Source organism: Rhinolophus hipposideros (genome assembly GCF_964194185.1).
Source record: "Rhinolophus hipposideros genome assembly, chromosome: 6".
Lineage (NCBI taxonomy): Eukaryota > Metazoa > Chordata > Mammalia > Chiroptera > Rhinolophidae > Rhinolophus > Rhinolophus hipposideros.
Window position 1 is genome coordinate 41520656 of NC_138052.1, and position 11344 is coordinate 41531999.

An 11344-nucleotide genomic window follows, 5' to 3' on the forward strand; every position below is an offset into this window, starting at 1 on the left:
CCACCAAGAACACATGTATTTATTTGAGATTCTTCAAAAATACCCAAGTGCTGTAACTCTGCAGATTCTGGGTATTTCCAGTGCAGATTTTGTCTTCCCCACACTAGATTCCCAAAATCATCATTGAAATTTTTCATTATTGCCTCTCTAGCACCCAGACTTATATTTGACATAACAGGCATATTCAGTGTGTTTGTTCAATAAATGATGGGTACCTCTTACCATAATATGCTCTGTAGTACATATTTCTATCTATATCTAAAAATTGGGTTAACTTCTGTCTGAACCATCTAATTATACATTGACTCTACTCATTAAACTATCCAAATTTAAAATCATCTGAAAAGTATGTTCACACCTCTATATTGATTTACTATGCCCCACTGCTAATAATTACCCCATCTCAGTTCCTATGTCTTTACTCCTAATGATCATGAAGTCCACAAAACCAGCATTTGTACAAATGGATTTGTCAACCAGTCATTATGATATAAGATCTTAATGAGGTACTTGGGCCTTTTAGAAATTACATTTGTAGATCTTTCAGTCTAAAGGTGGTGCATATGTTCTAATGTTCTGTGGTCAGAAGGTATATATATATATATATATGCATGTAGAAGGCATGCCAGGGAACCAGATGCAGGTTTTAGGAGTCTAAGGCTGGAAAAGTTGGAAGAAGTTTAAGGCAAGCAAGAACATGGCTGACGGTTCAGAGATATTAATACAAGTGCTATATGGAGGGGAAAAAAAGTCTTCTATTACCTTTTTTTGATGTGTGTTCACATTGCATTCTCAGCTACACCAAAAATTAATAAAATCAGTGTTACTTCAGTTATATTCATCATGTTTACATATTTCACCGCACTGGTGAGCTAGCACACACAGCTGATGTAAGTAGAAGACCCTGGTGAGTTTAGAGACACAAAATTGTAAAATTAAAAGTAAAAGTGTGTGTGACATACTCACTTATCCTGATGAATATATCAGTGAAAGTTTTGAGGAGTTATTGTATTCTAAAACTAGTGCTCACCAACTATATCAACCGGAACAATTCTTTGGTATCTTGTAGAAAACAATATGTGCTAAAGTTATGTTGCAGGACTTTTAATTAGCCACACAGTTTACAACACACTAAATCAAAAACTATCTGCTTTGGTGGGATTTCTACTTCCAATCTTGATAGTTCTGGAATAGAGTTTGCAGCTTTCTTCTGTCCACATGTCCCCCCCCTCCACACACACACACACACACACACACACACACACACACACACACACACAACCTCACACCCCCGATTTCCATAATCTTTTAAAACCAAAGCTGTAGGTCAGGCTAGTTCAATACCTGCAGAGAGAACTCTGAGTGACATTTAAGTCAACCTTGGAAATAGCCAGCGATCTCCTTGGTTAGAATGAATACCAAAGAATGTCAATTTCACTTATTTTTAAGTAACAATGCAGGCTCTGGAAAGAGGAAAGGTTGATAACATTTTGATTTGTTGTGAGGTTTTTTTGTTTGTTTTGTTTCCTGCAATTACTGTTTCTTTTTTGGAGATTTTTGTTTTCAGTTTTGGTGGTATGAGACTTATTTGCAACTTGGTTTGAAGGCTAAGTCTCCAATATATAGTACCTTTCTCCTTAGTTTATAAAATCCTCCTGACCCCTGATACCATGAAATCTCTACATTCTGAGAAGTCAGTTTCTTGAAGTGTTGAACAGATTGTCTTTCTATTAATTCTTAGTAATTAATTGTTTCCACCTGGTAGTCTTAGCTGCCCAAATAAATCATCAATTCTTTGAGGATAGGACAAAATCTTGTTATTCTGTCTCCCTTTTCTATTTGTCATAGCTTTGAGCACATGTTTAATCCATGCACTATAAATATGCTGTTATTTGTAAAGAACTATCATAGTCATTAAGGGTAGGGAAATGAATGAGATGAGATCCCTACTCACAAGGAGTTTCCGGAGAGAGACAGACAAGTAATAATTGTAGTATAATGTGAAACATCTAAAGCATATTGACAAAAAGAGTGCAAGATAGCTGTGCAAAGAGGGCTACCTGACAAGAGCTGTGACCCTATATCAAGGGATGCAGCTAGCTGCTCTTGAGTCTCAGGGAGGATGCTGAAGGAATACTTAGTCAGATTTCAGTTCTCTTCCTCCATCTCATGCCACACTGTGCTTGGCAAATGGCTGGACTCAACCAGAAGCTGGAGAACAAGGAAGCAATTACGGTAGTCTATGCAGGTCCACTTTTCAGAGAACAAAACAGTGTGCTTAAGACTGCATAGTGGATCTTGAAATATAAATGAAAGATATCCAACACAAACATGCACTTGAGGGTGTAAGTTTAGATTTACATATGACAAGTGGCATGTGTTTGTAGGATATTCAGGTGGGGATAGAAATCCAGGGTCTGAAGTTCAGGAGAAAGATCTGTGCTTTTTTAATGGATTTAGACCCTACCAGTCTATGGAGAGTTGAAACCATGAGAATAGATGAAATAACTTATGAGGAGGAAAAAAAAAAGCCATATGAAGAATCCTGCTAATTCCAGTATTTTAGGTGTAGAATAAGGAAACAGAGCACATGAATGATGTAAAAGGCATCTTTAACTAGGTAAAAAGAGAACCAGAGAAACTATCATGAAGTATTGGAAAGAAATGGTCAAAATGGTTCAACACAAGAGAGTTCAAATAAAATAAGGACTGAAAAATGCTCATTCAATCTAACAATGAGGAGATCACTGACAATCTCAGTGACAATAGTCTGATTGGAAAGTGAGGATATAAGCCTAATGCAATGGAAGAAAACTAGTGTCTTGGTGATCCATAGAAAACAGAGCCTGAAACAAATGCTTCATGGGAGATGCAATCCCAACTCAGCAATGATGGGGAGAAAAGAACAGGAAGCAGGCAAGAGGGAAAGCAAATACAAAGAGGTGCATTGTGAGCCATCTACAGACTTGTGAGAAGATCCAGCCAGCTGCTCAGAGTTTGGGTAGGCCATATGGAACCACCCATACTGTGGAACAATCCAACAAAGGGAAAAAGAAAGAGGGATATATCTGCTAGATCTCTTCATGCCCCACCCTCCAACTCTTGTCTCTTGTTGGTCAAAGTTTACCTTAAGGGGTGTAAAGGCTCCTTTATTCTCAAGTTGTGCCACACAGCACTTCAGGGAAGTCAGTACCACACAGCTCTGCATCTGAGTCCTAAGTGGTGGAAGGAGCCCAAACCTTTGTGGATCCAGTCAGCCCAGACCTCGGCACTGGAACAGTTATGACTCTTTCCTGGGAAAGTGTGACACAGGCCATGCAAGGACACTGCCCTTGTCTTCCACAATGGAGAGTGGGTAAGGAGACAGCTGTGGATGTGGAAGTCCACTGAGAACCAAGCAAGTAGTCGGAGACCCAGGACACAGCAGGGATCATACAAATCTGGATAGGTTCATACATTGGATCTAATACAGACAGGAAGTGAAATCTGACACAGTAGACACTCCTTCATACAAAGTGACTGAGAAAGGAAGAGAAATAGAATGAAAGGTAAAGAGGACTCCAGGACAGGAGCATGACAGAATGGAAAAAGCACGGACCAGAGCCAGATTGCTTGGGTGTAAAGCCCTGCTCAGCCTCTCACTATCTGTGTGATCTTGAACAATTCATTTATCCTTCCTGTGCCTCGGTGTCCTTATCCCTAAAATGTAGCTATAACATCATCTACCTCATATGTTGTTGTGAGTTATTATACATAAGACATTTAGAACTGTGTCCAGTACATATTGGGCTTTATTTAAATGTTTGATAAGGATCATTTGTTTTTGTTTCATAGACACGTGTACATCTTTTCATGCTTAGGGGGAAAAAAGATCATTTTAATGGAAACACTGAAAATATAGAAGAGATAAGGAATTGTTGATAGAGAAAACTATCAGAACGGATAGTATTTCTTAATGGGTAAAAGGATTATTGCATAATAAGCACTCTCTGATTTTATGCTTAGTGATTGATGAGAAATAACATATTATATGAAATAATCATGCATGGTTTACATAAGCATTTTTTGTAGTATTTACTAGCCTAAATTTTAAAGTGTTATGTAGTAATGAAATTGACTGTATATTGACACACTAAGGCCTGGAATAAATATTGTTTAATGAATAAAAAAAATGAAGGAATGATTGAATGAAAGTTAATGCTTACTGTTCTGCCCATTTAGTTGCTATACTTTCATCTGTACTACAGATCTTATGTCTTAAACTCTTAAATGAATCCAAAGCAAGGGAGGCGGAGTATTCTGTGAATGCAGATTCACCAGCCACTAGATTTTGGAATTAATTTTATAATAGCTGATGTGTCTGCACTGGGCTCTGAGCACTCACGTGTCTATCCTATTATTATATACATACAGCCTTTACCTAGGGCTGCCATGTTCCCAGTTTGTATGCCTAGGCTTCTGCCGAAAGTCTTCAGTTCAACACTCCAATTTTCCTCCAGAATTAGATATCAGCCCTAAACTTCAGCTAGTGTATTTGAGTCTTCAGTTTCCTTCCTATCTTTGTCAGAGTAGGAAAGGCTGGACTCTGTCCCTTGATCCTATCCAATGGCTTGGTTCCCTTCGACACCAAAACATAATGCTTCTCTTAATTTGGCTGAGCATGGCCATTGCCTCAATTTCTTTCCAGCTAGATAATGGAAGACACCAGCCGGCATCATCTCAAGTTCACAGGGGTCTTTTGGAAACCATACTGAACTGTTGGCTTCTTTGCTCAAAGGCCAGCATTAAAAGTGGATCATTTTACCCCGCCCATGATCTTTGCAACTTCCTCTTTTAGCTTCCTTTTCTCCCCCATTGTCCTATTTTTGCAGTGGAGATTCCAACATACCTGATGATCAAGTCATTGCTTCTAAAGCATGTCCACTCTAAATGTGATTTTGTGCTTCTCAAAGGTAATGTGCAGATGTTAATGTGAACTCATTCTTATATACTTTTTTTTTGTAGAAATATAATGTGTTCATGACCCTAAAAGGTATACAAAGTAAAATAATTCTTCCTTTAATTCTTCTTTTGAACATCACGAAGTTCTCTAGTTCTTGTTGTGAAGAGCCTTCTGATTCCAGAAGCAGTTTAATATACCAGAAAGAGTAAGAACTTTGTAGTCAAACAGCCGTGAGTTCAATTTCTGTGAAAACTACTCTGTGTCACTTTGAGCAAGTTACTCAGTCTCTCTGAGCCTCAATTTCTTTAGCTATAAAAATAGGGTTGATAACACCTGCCACAGAGTGTTGCATGAGGGATAAGTGAGATCAGAGATCAAAAGTACTCAGTCCAGTGCCTAGCACTCAGGGAAAGATAATTCCCTCCCTTTTCTTTCCTTTCTTCTGGTAATATGCAGTAAAGATCAAACAGACTTCAGAATCACTCACAATCAGTTCTATTCCTGAAGACATCATGCAATTTTTATAAGCCACTCCAATATCAGAAACATAACTATCAAAGCTTAATTGTCTGAGTTTTTCTTCATACGTAGACTAAGCAAATTTGAGCAATTTTGTAAATTGCAAGCATTTTAAGGCATTTTTAAACAGAAGCTTATTTATTTACTTATTTTGCAGCTTCTGGTCATTTTGAGTGGGCAATCTGCCTTATTGTTATAGTGCAATTTTACAGCTGTGACTACTAGGCATATATAAAGAGAGGTTCCTTTAAAACTGAACGTGTTTATATTTGGTTTACCCCCAAATTGGGTTATGTTCAATCAGTTCAACCAAAACCCTAAAACCTGAAATTTTCTTCTTGTATGTATCAAAAAGGCCAGAACCTTTTCCAATTATCAGAAAAATCTTATGCATTACTTTACATGATCAGTAAACAAAAGGATCTGTCCTGCACCAAGAAAACTGTACATGAATCTGTCCTCTTTGTTCTTTAAGACAAGCTATAGATCATGGCAGTTCCAGTGACTTCCTCTGATATCTCTCTATTAAATCTTGTGTCATCATCCAGGCTATCATATTCATTACTCCACCTCCTAGATTTTATTTTTCCTTCTTTCCATGTGGAAGTTTGGTCCCAAAATTCTTTGACATGACATTCATTGATAAATGCAGTCTACATTCCCTCCCTGGGCTCTGTAACTATTTCAGCCATAAAGCACAGTGTAAATGACACTGGCAGCTTCCACTTCTCAATTCGCTTGGGATACTTGCCTTTGAAACCCAGCTACCATGCTGTGAAGACGCCCAAGGTGTCTCTGGAGAGGTGTACTTGCAGAATCAACTTGCCAACTATGTAAACAAACTATCTTAGAAGCAGATCTCTATTCTAATATGAGCTGTCCCAGCTATCCTTGCTGAACCCTGCCAAAATTTCAGATTCGTGGGCATAATAAATGACTGCTCTTCTTTTAAGCCACTAAGTTTTGGAGTGCTTTGTTATGCTGAAATAGAAAACTGAAACAATTCCTATTGGTTTGACTTCCCACTGAGAGGAGTTTAGGTAATATTTGGATATAGTCAATGGGTTGTAATCATTTATCTTTAGAAGGGAAATGGCCCCAACTTGTCTATGTTGTATCTATCTCCTCACTACTCCCTTCTGCCATTACCTCGATTTCCTCTACTACCTTTCCCTTTAATCTTATATTCTTGGTGTTTTGGTCTCCCCGTAACTCCTCATATGTACAAAACATGGACCCAACTCAGGTACTTTTTATTACTGTCCTCTATCTAGAATCCTCTTTGCCCAGATACCCACTCCAGTCATCTCCTTCTGTTACTGTAGGCAGAAACGTAGAGAAGGCCATGGGTAGAGAGGAGGAAGAATGGAAGGAAAAGGTAAGGGGAGACAAAGGAGGGAGGAGATGAGGTCATCCTTAAAAAAAGGTGCAGCTACCAGACCAGCCAGAACTAGATTTCGGTGGCCGAGAGCAGATCCAGGATGCCATCTTGCCCCTCAAAATGAACTTGAGCTAATTATAATGAATTACAATGTTATTAGCATTGTGGTTAGGGAAAACCTGCACCCTGTGTTGCCATGACTGAGCCAAATAAGGACAAAAATCCCTCCTCCTGATGGGAATGAGTGGTCAGTGAGGACCCTCCTAGGAATGCCTGTAACACCACCCCTAAGTCTTAAGTATTTCACACTTCCATTTTTAGAAATATGTTCCCAAGTCTCATTGTTCTTTGGGGTAGCTGCTCTTCTCCAGTCCACATTGACCATCTTGAGAGTCTACTATCCTTTTTTATTTATTTTCCTAATTAAAAAAAAAAAAGTGTACTATCCTTTTAGTAAATCTACTGCTTACTTGGCTTATTTGGTGTGTCCTTGAATTCTTTCCTGTGGTGTACACCAAAAACCTGTTACTTGTGACACTATGAGTCTTTGCTCAAAAGTGACTATTTCAATGAGAACTACTCTATTTCAATTGCAAATTCACCTTTGCCAGAGAACTCATTATATCCTTTACCCTACTATAATTTTCTTCATAACATTCATTAACTGATCTATTATTTCTCCATCAGTAGAATGTAAAATCAATAAGTACAGGGATTTTTAAGGATTTTTTTCTCTTTGGTTCAACAACCTGATATTTGGTGTTCAATAAATGTTGATAACTAAATAGAGACTACATAGAGATCAACTATCTCTAAATGATATATGTAGCAATCATCTCTTGCTATGGTATGCATTGTTTTAATGAAAGAGATGAAATAATCAGAGCTCAATAGGGTGAGATGCATGGGAAAAAAAAAGACAGAAAAGTAGCAGATCCTAAGTATGACAGAGGTATTTAAAGTTGTGGAGCCCAGCAGCCAACCCACAGAGTTACTACAGGACAGAAAAAGTCCTTGCCTGCAGTAAAAGCCCCAAAACTTTAGGGCAGTGAGCGATGGAGGACACTATGTCTGTGTAAAGGTGGGCAATGAGGCTGCAGTGAAGCTGAGCCCCTAACCGGTTCTGTGAGATCTACAAATTTTGTCAGTTTTTGGACTTTGTATAATTGGAATTAACCAATATACATTCTTTGATGTCCGGCTTCTCTTGCTCAGCATTATTTTCAGTGTTCTCCATGGTGTGATGGGTAGCTATAGTTCATTTACTTTTCATTGCTAAATGGTATCTCATCATATTACTATATCACAATTTGTTTATTCTTTCACCAGTGAACATTTGTGTTATTTCAACTTTTGCTCTTTTATACTCATACATACTGCTGCTAAAAATATTCTGATACATATAACCTAGTACAAATAAGCTTTCATTACTTTAGGTAAGATACCAGAAGTAGAACAGCTGGATCATAGGAATGAATATCATCAAGTTCATTGATAACATCACCTTTTTCTAAAATGTTTGTACCAATTTACATCCCCAGCAGTACAAAAGTTTTTGTTGTTCCATATTCTCATCAATTCTTGTTTTGAGTTAATTTTTTTTCTTCTTCCTTCCCTCTCTCCTCTCCTTTCTTTTTGGCTATAGAAGAGAAGTTTTAAATTTTATTGTGGTTGAATTAATAAATCTTTTCATTTGTGGTTGCTATTTTTTGTGTCTTACATACGAAAACTTTACCTACCTTGGAGTGAAAAAGATCCCATGTGGTCTCTGAAAACCGTTTTTGTTTTACCTTTCACATTTAGGTCTATATTCCATGCTAACTAATTTCTGAGTATAAGTTAGAATGTAGTTTCATTTTTTTCCAAATAGATGCCCAATTATTCCAGCTCCATCTCTTTTTTTAAGTGCTCACGTTATTTTTATATGCAAACTGTCACTGTCTAAAGCTTTCAAAACGACATGTACAGATGCTAACCCCTGCAGAGACGAGGGTCATTAGGAATTAGGGACCCTCCCTCCTGACTAGGGAGGGGGCACAGGAGCGTTACAGAAACATTTAGAGAAATGACTGTTCTGCTGTGATTAAACTCTAGTCCTGATTTGCTCCATCGAAAAATGGGGGTCCTCAGTAAGCGATTGTCCACTCTTTGACAGAGGCATCATGGAAGGTCGTGATCAGCGTGTGCTCATCTGACCAGGCCAGGCTGCTGTCGTGGCGAAGTGTGCATCTTTGGATCTTAATTCTGGTCTCGGGGTCCACTCAGGGTCCTAAAGCTCGTTGTCTGGTGACTAGGCCAGGCCGATGATCTTTGCATGGTGTCCACAAAAAACGTTGTTCTCCAAGTAGCCTTTAGCAACACTGAAGATCGTGACCACCTTGTTGGCTTTGCATAGCACGAGGAAGGTGCCGTCGTGGGAATACACCAAGTCAGTCACAGGGCCTTGGCCTTCAGCAGTTTGCCCTCTTCCTTCAGCAGGATGCACAGGGTGGAGTATAAGCAGACTTTTCTGCCCGTTCTCCTGACAGCTACCATGTCCCCACCGGAGCGTGCTGCTACCACTTTGGGCTCGTAGTCGGGGTCGTCAAGACTGCAGCACTTCTTCTGACCCTTCAGCACACCTATCTGCTGGATGCAAACAACTACCACGTATTCTCGACGGCCGACAGCTATGCAGTTTGGTTGGACGTCCAGTTTCTCAACTCCCTGTCTACTATAGTCCTGCACCATGAGGTGGGTGTACCATACCGTGTTGTCCACGCTGCAGCTCAACAGCTGCTCACGCAGACTCACCCACAGTCATCCTGGACACCTGGTTCGTGTGGCCCTTCCCACGAAGGGGTCGTTCTTCCCCATCTTGAAATCCCAGCAATTAATGTGTCCGTTGTGGCTCCCAGAGTAGATATAGGACTTGTCGTAGTTTTTATGCACCCTCAGGCACTGAGTCAAGTTGCTGTGATGATCCGCAGAGATTTGCTGGGTTGTTTTTGTCCAGGTAATTGATGTACTCAGTGAGATGCTGAGGAGGTGGGCCTTCTGCCTCAAACAGCCCAGCTGCTGGGCCAGAAAGATGGAGCCCATGGTAAAGTATTGATGACAGAGTTCACATTGAGGTCCCAAATTTTAGAAGTTTTTGTCTCCGGAAGCAGAAAGCAAATGAATGTTATCAGGACTCTAACTAATAGCATAAATACCTGTGTCATGAACCTTGCTTCCTCCCAGTGTGCACACTTTCTCTCCCTTCTTGCCATCATAGATGTAGTATATCCAGTTGTCAGCACTGGCCGTGGCAAGTCTGTTCCCATTGGGAGAGAATAGCACGCGCAGTTGACAAAGCAGCTGTGGTAGCCAATTGTAAACTTGAACTTGAATGGTGGCCCCGCAAAGAACGTGGCACAGTTATCATCGCTGCCCATGACCAGCTGGTATGGCCTGTTCTGCTGGATGTCCAAACTGTTGATGGTTTTGTTGTGTCCCGTGATTTCGCGCATGGAAGAACCACTGTCCCACAAAAAGACGGTTCCAAACGTCTCCCTTCCTTCCTCAACCACTGCGATCCTCTTACTTTCTTCGGCCCAAGCAATATCCTTGATCTTCCCAGCGAAAAGCTGACATTCCTACTTTAAGAGGTGCTCCATCTGTGTGGTATTTCAGACCCTTATCTTCCCAGACACATCTCCAAAGGCGATGTAGGAACGATTTAGCTTGTCCCTGGCCACCACCATTTGATGGGCATGCTCTATATAGATGTCAGCAAGGATTGGGTTGTTGATGTTTCTTAGAATCATGCACTTTCCATTGGTGTAAAGAAAATTGTTGCTCTTGGAGTTGCCGCTGATGATTTTGGAGATGCCCCTCTCTGTCTGTGGGAGGCTGACAAAGAGCTTCTCTGTGGCCTCTACTGGGAGAGGTGGCCGCCATGTTGAAGGAGTACAGGGGACCGTGAGAATTTCTGGTCCACAATCCTGGAAGGGCCTTTTGAGAATGCCGTTGCCCTACCTGCAATGCCAATTTTGCCCCTCCCCATACTGAGATCACTGCAGGTCACTTCCAAGGGTGGCAGGGCACTCAGCAGCCTATGCTTGCACCCCTCCCCATGCAGCTCCATGTTAGTCCTTCTCCACTGTTCTGCAGGGCCACCATTATCACGGGTCCATATCAGCATGAATCATTTCGGAATTCTACTCTGCTCTTTGAATTCTGAAATCCAATTATTTATCTAACCCTGCATTAAAACCACACTGTTTTAATTCCTGTAGCTTTACAGTAAGTCTTGACATTTAATAGAATACTTACTCCTACCCAGGATCAGCTACATAAGGACCCACTGAAAAATAAAAACGTGGGGCCTTTTCTTCAAAAATTATTATGAATATCAAGGTGATGACAGCAGTGTTAAACTAAGCATGAGGCCCTGCCAAGTGCAGGACTCTGAGTAACCTCACACGTCACATGCCCACCAAGCCAGCATAGCTCCTACCTTAAATGTCAGTGTTCATGAA

General features: G+C 40.3%; 1 pseudogene across 1 annotated transcript; it reads right to left on the reverse strand.

Moving 5' to 3' along the window:
- Positions 1–8968: 8968 nt before the first annotated feature.
- Positions 8969–10950, reverse strand: LOC308498528 (WD repeat-containing protein 1-like; annotated as a pseudogene). The gene is made up of 2 exons: positions 10842–10950; positions 8969–10794 (listed from the first exon to the last, which is right to left on the reverse strand). The product of its transcript is annotated as a WD repeat-containing protein 1-like (transcript).
- Positions 10951–11344: the final 394 nt, after the last annotated feature.